Raw genomic sequence first — 11,892 nt, forward strand, 5'->3', positions numbered from 1 at the left:
AATAGGGTTGGATTACCCAAATCTGGCTTCAAATCATTTCATAATAATTATCTAGCCTTAAAAACAATTTAAATTAATATTTTAAAGCTCAAAACTATTTTTCAAAAATTTTTTAAATTAAAAGAAATAATTAAATCTAATTAAATAATCAATTAAAATTAATTAATAATTAAATAAATCAATTAATATTCGAATTAATTGACCAATTAACTAATTAATTATCAACTAAAATTAATTAATTAAGTAATTTTGATTTATTTTTGAATTAAAAATAATTTTTGGAATTAAAATAATGATTTTTGGAATTTTTAATATTTAAAATCAAATTTCTGAAATTAAAATAAATAGAAAATATACTTTTTATAAATTTTTAAAACAAGAATCCTATTTTTGAAACTTTTACAAACTATAGGGACTAAACTATTTCATTTTCAAAACCTCAGGGACTGAAATGCAATTTTGCAAAGTTCACTGTCGAACTGCGCCGGAAAACACCTTGTCTCTCCGGAGAAGGCGATCCAGGTACAGTCACACCACCAGAAGCTCCAGATAACATCTTCTAATCACCAGGAACACAATCATGCAATCAAAATTGACAAATAACCCCTGAGTCGGCCGGAATAACTCGAATGACGACCAGTTCTTGTTTTCTCCGGCCAGCTCGATTCCAGTATCGTCTGTTGACGAGACCACCACCAATCGATTCCTCTTTTCAAGCTCTACACATCCATAGAAACCAATCAATCTAATAACCCCTAGAGCAAAAACCCCCAAATTTCAATTGAAAATATTCAAACCGCCTATGAACCCTAATTTCATAATTCAAAATTAAAACACAGATTTGAGCATGTTATTGAACTCCAAAAGATTATTTTGACATACCAAAATGATCAAAATCAAATTATCTACAACATGCAAGCATCAAATCATACAAATAACATCAAAATCAAAAATTCATACTTTAATTCAAAATAATTCGAAAATAAATAAAAAAATAGAAAAACCCTAGATGATTCCGTTGGTATATGGCTTATTGATTCTGATAGTACTCTCCAAGACCTTCGTTTTTCTTACTCGAGCTCCAGAATCCGATATCAATAACGCCTTCAAATAGTGTTTGATTTTCAGAAACTATTATGAATATACTCTTTTTCTCTGGAAATTATATATTTAACTGACTGCAAATGATTTTCTGTACAAAATAAGATACAGTAAAGGCTATTTATATTTATGGAATATTGGTATCCCGTTGGATCATATCGGATATAAAATATACTGTTTATTTAACAAAACAGATCCAAATCGGTACCGGTTTTAGGACAATTATCCAAAACTATACATTTTGTACATACATACTTGGTCTCAGCGCTTTGGTTACACGAATTACGAGAAGATAATATTATAGTTTAATCAAAATATCCCATTTCTCGAAATTACGGGTTTTATCGATTTACCAAAATAAATATTATATCGAAAATTTTGCGCTGGGACCCGCACAGGGAAAACCGTACTCCGAATCGAAAAAGTCAAAATATGGAAAATGCTCGTAATATTTCATTTAGGTTAGGAAGGAGTTTTCCCGAGACTTTCTGGTTGTAAAAATGTAAAAACGGTTAAATTCGGTTGGTTCCCGATTATACAAAATAGTTTATAATTACTCGGAAAAATAATTTATTAAATCCATAAATCATTTATAGAAATCATATAAAACAAAAATTAATAGAAAAATATCACAATTATCAATACTTTATTTTGGACATATAAAAATTAAAATACTGAAATTTTATCATATTGAAATATCCAAACACATATACCACTTAACAGATAATTCACCAAAATTCACAGAATAATCACAGAATATTTATTTATTGATAAAATGATTACACGATATATGCCGGATATTACATCTTTCCCCCTTAAAAGGATTCTGTCCTCAGAATCTCCTAAGAAAACAAATGAGGGTACTTTTCTCGCATATCACTTTCTAGCTCCCAGGTTGATTCTTCAACCTTTGGGTTTCTCCATAACACTTTTACTAACTTTACAACTTTATTTCTTAACACTTTCTCTCTTTCTTCTAGAATCTCTATTAGACTTTCTATATAAGACAATTCTGCTTGAAGTTCTACCGGTTTGTACTCAATTACATGTCTCGAATCTGGATTATACTTCTTAAGCATCGATACATGAAAGGCATTATGAATATGCTCCATATGCGGGGGTAATTCCAGTTCATAGGCTACCTTGCCGACACACTTCAAAATCTCAAAAGGTCTGACTTATCAAGGACTCAGCTTTCCTTTCTTTCCAAGTCTCGTCAATCCCTTCCATGGTGACACTTTCAATAATACTAAATCTCCATCTTCCAATTCCATATCATTTCTTGATTGATCTGCATATTTTCTCTGACAGTCTTGGGCTACAATTAACCTTTTTGGAATAACTTCGACAACTTCTTTTCTTTGTTGTACCAATTCGGGTCCAAGTATCTTGCGTTCTCCTACTTCATCCCAATATACCGGTGATCGAAATTTACGTCTATAAAGAGCTTCGTAGGGTGGCATCCCAATACTGGCATGGTAACTGTTATTGTAAGAAAATTCTACTAAGGGTAAATGCTCGTCCCAACTTCCTTTAAAATCAATAGCAAAAACACGTAACATGTCCTCAATGGTCTGAATCGTTCTCTCGCTTTGGCCATCGGTCTGTGGAAGGCAACTTTTCTATGAAAAGGATTTTCTTGCAGGTACACTTGGATGTTTGGATCTTTGAGTGAGTGACACACTATGAGACTGAGTGATAAACACTCGAGTGTAGAGTGAAGTGAAACACAATGTGAGATCACTAAACAGAAATCGCACACTTGCATTGTGAGAAATGGTTACAACATATAATCTCTTCACTTAGTTGTTTGATCCTAAGACTTCACTCTGAAAGACTTTGAAGGATTACTCAACTAAGGGGTAGAGATTATATAAGAGATTATAGAGATTATCAAGATTCAATAGTTTTTCTGAAACTAAGAAGGGGAGTTTCCATCTTTATTGTACTAAAGAGGGGATTCTTCATCTTAAGGGGAAAGATTATTAGGTTTTGCTTTTTTGAGTTCGAAATTTTTTTCTATGTGCTTTAAGGGAAAATTTGAAGATTATTGAAGACAGTATTGGGAAGACGTATCTATCTGTAACTTTATATAAGGGATAGAATAATTTGTTCTCTCCTGAAGTTGAATGTGTTTAGAAGATGCGGTAGATATAAGATATCATTATTTCCAAGTCCAGGAGTGAAAGTTAAAAGATGATTGAAGATTTTTGGTTAGGGTTAGTTGAGTTATCCTCCAAACTGTTGCTTCTCCATTATTATTTGACCGTCAGGTGTAACAATCAAATAGGGGGAGATTGTTGAGCAAGATTAAAGTTGTATTTATAACTTAACAATACTGGTTTGGATGACTCAACATAGAATAAGGACTTTGAAATAATCTATGTTCCACTAGAATCAGTACATATTGTTTATTGGGTATATACACTATGGTTTTGGTAGCTGCAGTGAAGAATACATCAACAGTGATCCGTATGAAGTTCATTAATATGTTCAGGCATTGGGGGAATAAGGTTGGAGTCATTCGAAGTAGTTATCGGGATCAGTGTCAAGACCTCAAGGATTCTATGTGAAGTTGGTTATATTTGGTAGAAGGCTTAACGGTGGTTTGTACGGGTATAATACAAAGACCTGAAAGCGGAACTAGTCATCTATGAACCAGACCCTTGTACTAGACGTCAGTGATCCGTGACAGGAAACCGAGTATTATTTTTAGAAATACTGTTTATTGGTTTTTGTACTCGAGAGGATTGAAAATATTTTAAAGTGCAAAGACTCGGAGATTAGAAGTCTTGAAGATACAAAGTACTGCATCCCGAGAATTTATAGGATTTATTTATTAAATGATTGATCTTTTATTAAATGAATAAATGAAAATCAATTCATTTATTTATTTAATTTTACATGAAAAAATGATTTTGAATAAATAAATAAGTTTAATTTTTCATTAAATGAATAAATGAAAACCAATTTATTTATTTATATATTTATTTTAAAATCAACAATTGTATTTCTTTTTCTCAGCCTCGGGAATTGCATGTATGCGAGTGTTTGTTTATTTAATAAACAAAAGAAATCAAGAACTCAGTGTGTGCAAAGCAAAGGAAATGGCAGGGTTTTGTAATTTAGTTTGGTGTGCAAGGCGCGTGTACATGACTCTCTTGCTGCCTTGTTGTACACTCACGTGTGGACTGCACGCTCCTAGCTTTCGTGTTATTTGAACAACACATGTGGCATCAAAGCTCCTCCAGCTTGGTTTATTCACAGTAAAAAGAAATCAAATGCATGGTCTGTTTGTTCGTTTATTTAATAAACAAATCAAAGTACTTGAGTTGAATGTAATAGAAACAGACGCATATCCATTGGTTTGTTTATTATATAAACAAAGAAGATAAGCCTTGGTTTGAAACCAAAACAACCGCGTACATATTGAACAAAGGAGGTGGGACCACGTGGCTACTTGATACAATACATGACGCAACTAAAGAGTTAAAAATAATCATTTACAAGGTGTACTACTCGCAAGTTGTAGCATTTGTTTGCAAAGGAAATTCAGCTGGTGGTTCATGTTGAAGTCGCAAGTCATGTTCCACAAGGCTTATAGAGTCGCAACTAACTTAAAATTCTAAGGCAACTTCTCCTGTATCCTAATTCGCAAGCAAATGTCCCTCAGCCTCCTGCAGTCGTAAGTCACTTTGTGACTTAGAAAAAATTGCAAATATGTGTATACTGTAATGCAAGGTCGTAATTAAAATTCAAGTGAAGTTCTAAAGGGGTCGTAAGTTAATTTTCACAAGCTGTCAATTCAGAAATGCTTGGACACAATTAAGCCACGTATCTCCTTCTCTCTCCTACATCCTATCAGTCTATATAATCAAATTGGAAGCAGATTGAAAAATAACATTTCTCAACACATTCAAGCGAAGCTCTGCAGAATTTATTTCTCGAAGAATTGTTTGATTTAATTTATTGAAATTAAGGAAAGAAGTGTTGTCCAATCGGATTCACACCTCATTAAAGTCTTACATTTTGTTACACTCGTTATTTGTAGCCTCTTTTTGTGTATTGATTATCATTTGATAAAGGAGCTATATATTTTTAGAGTGATAAAAAGAACCCTAGATTGATAGCTATTATATTTGGTTCTTTTTATACTTGTTGCTTCGAATCATTTATATTTAGTGTTGTAAGCAACCCTTTGCGGTTTAATTTTTTAATAACAAGAATTATTTTTTGAATCTTCTTGTGTTTGTTTTTTTTTTATTTTTAGTTTTGATTTTTCGCTGCATAAATTTGATAAAAATGAAGAACATACATTCACCCCCCCTCTGTATGTACTTTTGGACCTAATAATTGGTATCAGAGCTTGTTGATCAATATACAGATCTGATCCGTTAGATTAACAAGTTTTGTTGATTTTGGTTGTACGGAGTCTGGGAGTGCTTTCGATGTGTAGATAAGATTTGTGTTGATTTGCGGTCGTAGTGTTCTTCTTTTTTGGAGATTGGTTGATTGATTGGTATTTTAAGACGTATTACATAATCTTCGTAGATCTGAAAGTATGAGTACTCAGACAGTTAATGGGATCAAGGTTCCTTCCTTCCGTAACGTCCAACACTGAAGTCTGCTGCCTAGACTCATGAGCTAATCAATCCACCAAAGCTCTCAACTCTTGATATTAATACTCATTTTGATGTCATATCAAATTAGATATCAATACAAAGTTTGATGCTCACAACATCCCATACTGAAGTCAACATCAATCATCTATATTAATACCACTTTTGATATTTAACAACAACCTAAGTATCAACATCAATCAGAAACTGAATTAAAACCGCTATCGTCTGAACTAGGGTCCTGAGAGAAGACATAAGATAGCAGCCACGAAACAATATTAGGGTTAAATAAACCTCTTACTGACTCAAAGCCCTAACTCTATTCACGCTCTTATCCTATTCACTTAGACTATACCTAATAGTCTAACTCAACTCTATATGAGTCGAACACTCTCGAAATATAATTTCCCAAATACCCTTTAACCTAACTTGTCTCAGGGACTAGATCATGTCGCTCTGATACCAAACCTGTGACGACCTCAATCTTGGGGTTAAGAAATGAGGACTCACACACCAGTAAACTAATATTATCAACATATATAATAAACCCTGATTAAATACTAACAGGATCTAAAGAGGATTAAGTTTGAGACAAGATTACAACTACTAACCAAAATAAATAATTTACAACCCAAAATATTAATGAATTTAATTTATTCAATTCCAAAATAGAATCGACAGATAACCCACTGTATCTGAACCACCTTAAAAGAATCCTTCCAACTACTACGCTTGCTCTCACACACTGCTACCTACTTTAGCATCTGGAAACCTATGACCCGGTAGGGACTGCCAGGAACGCTCATGCGAGCTAAACGCCTGCGTATGGCCATCTCTTGCATAACTTCCATGGTTAGATCAAAGCAAATATATATGCGCCAAAAGCTCAGCAAGTTACTACATAGCAGTTCTATAAAGCAATAATAATAACAATAGCAAAAATCTGAGGCATTCTACTTTTAAATCTCTAGGTAGCAGATTTTTGTCTTTGGGCTATGAAAGGGTTATGAGGAAAGGTTTGGGCTTTCAGGAATTAAGGCTCAAGATAAGGTGAAAGCCGACATTCATCACAAATCATTAACTGGATCTCAAAGGATCTTTCAAGTGGAAAACAAGAATCTATTCAACTCTGGGTATCAATTATATGATTGATAATAATATCAGAAGGTAAATCAACAATATAAAATCTCAAATAAAAGCTCAAGTCTTTAATAAGTGAATGGAATTGGAAATCTGCATGGCGCTATGAGCAATGAGGGGTGATCAGCCCACATCAAAGCTCCGAACCACATAACAAGTGATTCACAACTATTCAGGATCCTCGACACACATTGGCCATATAAAACCATCAGGCTCCCACCTACTGATATTTTAACAGTGACTGGCGCCTCAGTGTTACCAGAACATACCATCCAATTCCTTTTAATTAATTCATTTTAATTTAAAAGGGTTCTTGTTCAAGGACAAGATAACAAGGGTTGGTATTGTCAAGGTTCAAGTGACAAGTTTTCTAAAATTGAGGGAATTTATTAAGATCAGGGTTCCCAAAAGAAATAATTCAAATTTATGAGGGGTTTAAGATTCACATGATATATTAAGGGACTATTGTAGGGTATTCAGGTTAATGAAGAATTTAGGTTACTCAAGACATTTCGCAAGGGAATTCATAAAGGTTCTCTTAGGGTTTATGAGATCATATGGTGACAAAGGAAATAGGCAATGTAATCGGGAATGAATCAATCAAGTGGTTGTAAACGGTCGAGCAGGATTCAAGAACAAGTTATCACAAGAATCAATATTAGGGTTTTTCAAGAATCAATAATAGGTGTATCACAAGTATAAAAAAAAGAATCACTACTTTATCATGGCATTAGTAATATCAATTCATAAGACAAGGCAAAGTTACTTGCCTTTAATCGCTTTCCTGCTTTACTGAAATTGAAACTGAACTACTGAAGCTGAACTATTGCCACCTAAGTTTCCTTTCCCTTTTCTAGCCTGAATGCCTCCACTATTTGAATCTACAATCCTGAATGCCTCCGCTATCTGAATTTATAATCCAAAAAATAATCTCTAATTAGATACTTATTCGCACTCGACGTTCCCTTAACGTCTAACGATTATCCAAACTCGCATTAAAGCTTAACTTATATACACGAGTATAATCACAGAATTTTCACATAGCACTTAGTAGTATATACTTATATACTTAACTTGTATATTCAAGAATAATCATAGAGTAATCATATAACACATAGCAAGTATATACTCGTATACTTAAATCTATATCTTAACAAAATAATCACGATCTAAATAACTCGACAACCAAACAACTATTCCTTCATTTTTAACTATAAAATTCGAACCAAAACAAATGGTACCAAGCCAAGAAATCAACATGCAACCACTTAACTTGACATCTAACTAATCAAACATCTTTTAAACACCAAATCAATCTTACACAAACTAATAATTAGACTCTAAAATCCAATTAACCAAAAACTTGAATCAACCCTTTTTAATACCATATACCATTCGACTTTTTCAATAAAACACAAAAAATTTATCAAATATCGACATGCAAGGTTCTATTTACAATTTAAACCTATTTTAATCCATTCCAAACAAGAACACTTCTTGAAGTCATTTCTTTTAAATCAAAAACCGAACCAAAATATTAATTTTGAACAAAATCTTAACATGCATAAATCCAATCATTTATTCCTTTAAAAACCGAATGAAATCCATGCTTTTAATAATCAAAAATTTAACTTATTCATACTTATCTACTCACATATCCAATATAAACCAAATTCTATTTCCAAATTAAGCAATAACCTAATTAACAACAAAACAACTTGTAGAATCGACATGCAATCAATCAACTCAACATGCAATACTCTAAATCACAAATCCAACTTAATTAAACCCCTGATCTAATCATTTAACCCATCTTCTTTCCAAACCAAACCAAATATAACTTGATTACATTTAGGACTTTACATGCATGCATGGAAAACAAGTCAAAACAAAGGTTTATATATATATCATCAAAACTAATCGAACATTAAAACCCTTTTGCAAAACTCATTCATTCGAACCCAAAAACTAAATCTTTGAACCAAAACCCTTTATAAAATTTGAATCAAAATCAAAACCTACCTTTTAGTAGTAAAAATTTGAACCTAGCTCCAAAACAAAACCAAGAAAATCACACTAAGAAATTGTATTTTCTTAGATATAACCAAGAGATGTTGATGCAAAAACTCTCTTAAACGCTTACATGCAAAGAGTATATTGATAGAGAATTGAAAATGATAATGATTAATGACAATATCTTTGAATTTTAAGTAGATTTTGGTCTTGCATGTAGGATAGAGAAAGAGAGAGAGAGAGAGAGAGAGAGAGAGAGAGTTCGGGTGAGAGAGAAAAGATGAAAGGGAGAGAGCCGAGAGAGAGAGAGGAAGGAGAGAGGGGAGAGAAGGAAAAGAAATGAGATGAGTGAAGTGGTGAGTGAAATAACAAGCTTTTAAATTGATTCTCCCATGTGCAAAGTTAGTGGATTTTAGAATTTACCTATCTATCCTTCTCCTACTACTAGCACAAAATGCATGCAAGGCTAGAGTGGTAATTTGGCTAAGTTGAAATGAGATAGTGGGGTGGTTAATGACACACCTACCCTTCTCTTATATTGTGAGTAGAAATGCATGCAAGGGCAATTAGGTAATCTAATAATTATTAATCTAATTATTTACAAAGAATACAATTTATAAATAAAACCATAAATCTATAAATTACAAGAGTGACATCATAAAATAGCTTAGAATTTTAGGAATTTAATAAAATCAAATTCGAAATTTATAAATAAAAATAATTTTAAAAACTCTTTTTCTTAAAAAATAAAAATGCATTTATAACCTATATAAATAGCAATTAATGCACTTCTTATTTTCTAAAATTTCAAATAATATCATACAAGCATATAATGACATAATTATGCACCTTAACATAGATTCACATATCACGTATCGTAATGAAATATACTTAATCATAAAATTTTCCTTTTTACTAATATTCATACTTCGTGTAACGGGTCGCGTCCTGACTGACGGCCCGACGCTGAGCGTTTTCAACTACGCTTCACAATCATTCTCTTTATACCGGCTAACACGTCAAACTGGAATATGATATTTATTTAAATATTTCCATTCTCACATAATAACACATAATTCACATAATTACACTTTACTCGCATAATTAATTCATGAAAATTCCCAGTCGTCATATTTTACCCCCTTAAAAGGATTCTGTCCTCAGAATCTAATCTAAACAAATAGAATGGGGATATTTCTCCCACATTCACTTTCTAATTACCAAGCTGACTCTTCTATCCTGGGATTTCTCTACAAAGCTCTAACTAGAGGCACCACTTTATTTCTAAGCGTTTTTTCTTTACGATCTATAAGTTATACTAGATGCTCCACATATGATAGATCTCGTTGAATTTCCACGGGTCCTACCTCAATCACATGACTAGCATCAGGATTATACTTCTTCAGAAGAGAAACGTGAAACACGTTATGAAGATGTTACATCTGCAGAGGTAACACTAACTTATATGCTACTTTTCCAATTTGCATTAGCACTTCGAATGGTCCAGTGTATTTAGGACTCAGCTTGCCGTTCTTCCCGAATTTGGATAGACCTTTCCATGGAGGGATCTTTAACAATACTTTGATTGCGGGTGCGAACATCACATCCTTTCTTGTTTTGATCTGCATCTTTCTTCTGTCGATCGTGAGCAGCAATCAGCCTTTTATGAATCACATCCATTTTTTCTTTTGTCTGTTGCATCAAATATGGGCTAATAATTTGCGTTCGCCAACTTCATCCCAGTAGGTAGGGGATCTGCACTTTCTTCCATACAATGCCTCGTAAGGAGGCATGTCGATAATTGCATGATAACTATTGTTATAAGAGAATTCAATCAAAGGAAAAAGGTCATCTCAATTCTCTTTGAAATCCAATGCAGAAGTTGGCAACGTACCTTCGATTGTTTGAATAGTCTTTTGCTTTGTCCGATGTTCTGCGGATGATATGCCTTACTCATTTTTCAATTTATCTTCCAAATGATCATGAAATTGTTGCCAAGATCTCGAATTAAATTTCGGATCTCTACCGGATACGATAGACACTGGAACTCTGTGACGCATCACGATTTCATCCACATACATCTTAAATAAAATTTTCCAATCAGAATCTTTCACTGATATGCAAGAAATGCGCTGACTTTGTCAATCGATCAATTATTACCCATATTGCGTCATGATTAGACTTAGTATTTGGTAATCTTACCACGAAATTCATCACGATAAGCTCCCATTTCTGTTCAGGTATGTCTAGTGGTTGAAGTAATCCACTCGGTCGCTGATGTTCCGCTTTTACTTTATGGCACGTATAGCATTTACTTATCCATTTTGAAATCTTCCTTTTTCATATTGGCCACCAATAACTTTCTTTTAAGTCCTTTTACATTTTTGTACTTCCATGGTGAATCGATAATCTTGAGTTATGCGCTTTATGAAGAATCTCGTGTTTCAATTCCATAACACTAAAAATTTCAGATACGCGAGCAACTTGGTATATTCCTTTATTATCCTTTTGAGCCTTAATTTCTTTTTCAGACAACTTATCCTTCTCGTGGTTCATCATTTGTTCTTGATGACGTCGAATCTTTTCTAAAATTTCCGGCTGAAAAGTCATTCCATACATTACCTCACTTCCCATTTTTAGAATTCGCACTTCTATTTCCAACTTCCCAAAATCTTTGATTAATTACTCAGATGAAGTTTAACACATTCAACCCTTCTTTACGGCTTAGCACATCTGCTACAACATTAGCCTTTCCGGGAGGATAACTAATAATACCGTCGTAATCTTTGATCAATTTCAACCATCTCCTTCGCCACATAGTCAATTCTTTCTACATAATAATATACTTTAAGCTTTTGTGGTCTGCATAAATCTCACACTTTACACCATACAAATAATGCCTCCAAATCTTAAGGGCAAATATAATCGCTGCTAATTCTAGATCATGCATAAGATATTTTTGCTCATGTGGCTTTAATTTCCTTGTCACAAATACTATCACTTTCCCGTGTTGCATCAA

This window comes from Apium graveolens, unplaced genomic scaffold, assembly GCF_009905375.1.
Source record: "Apium graveolens cultivar Ventura unplaced genomic scaffold, ASM990537v1 ctg1074, whole genome shotgun sequence".
Classification (NCBI taxonomy): Eukaryota; Viridiplantae; Streptophyta; class Magnoliopsida; order Apiales; family Apiaceae; genus Apium; species Apium graveolens.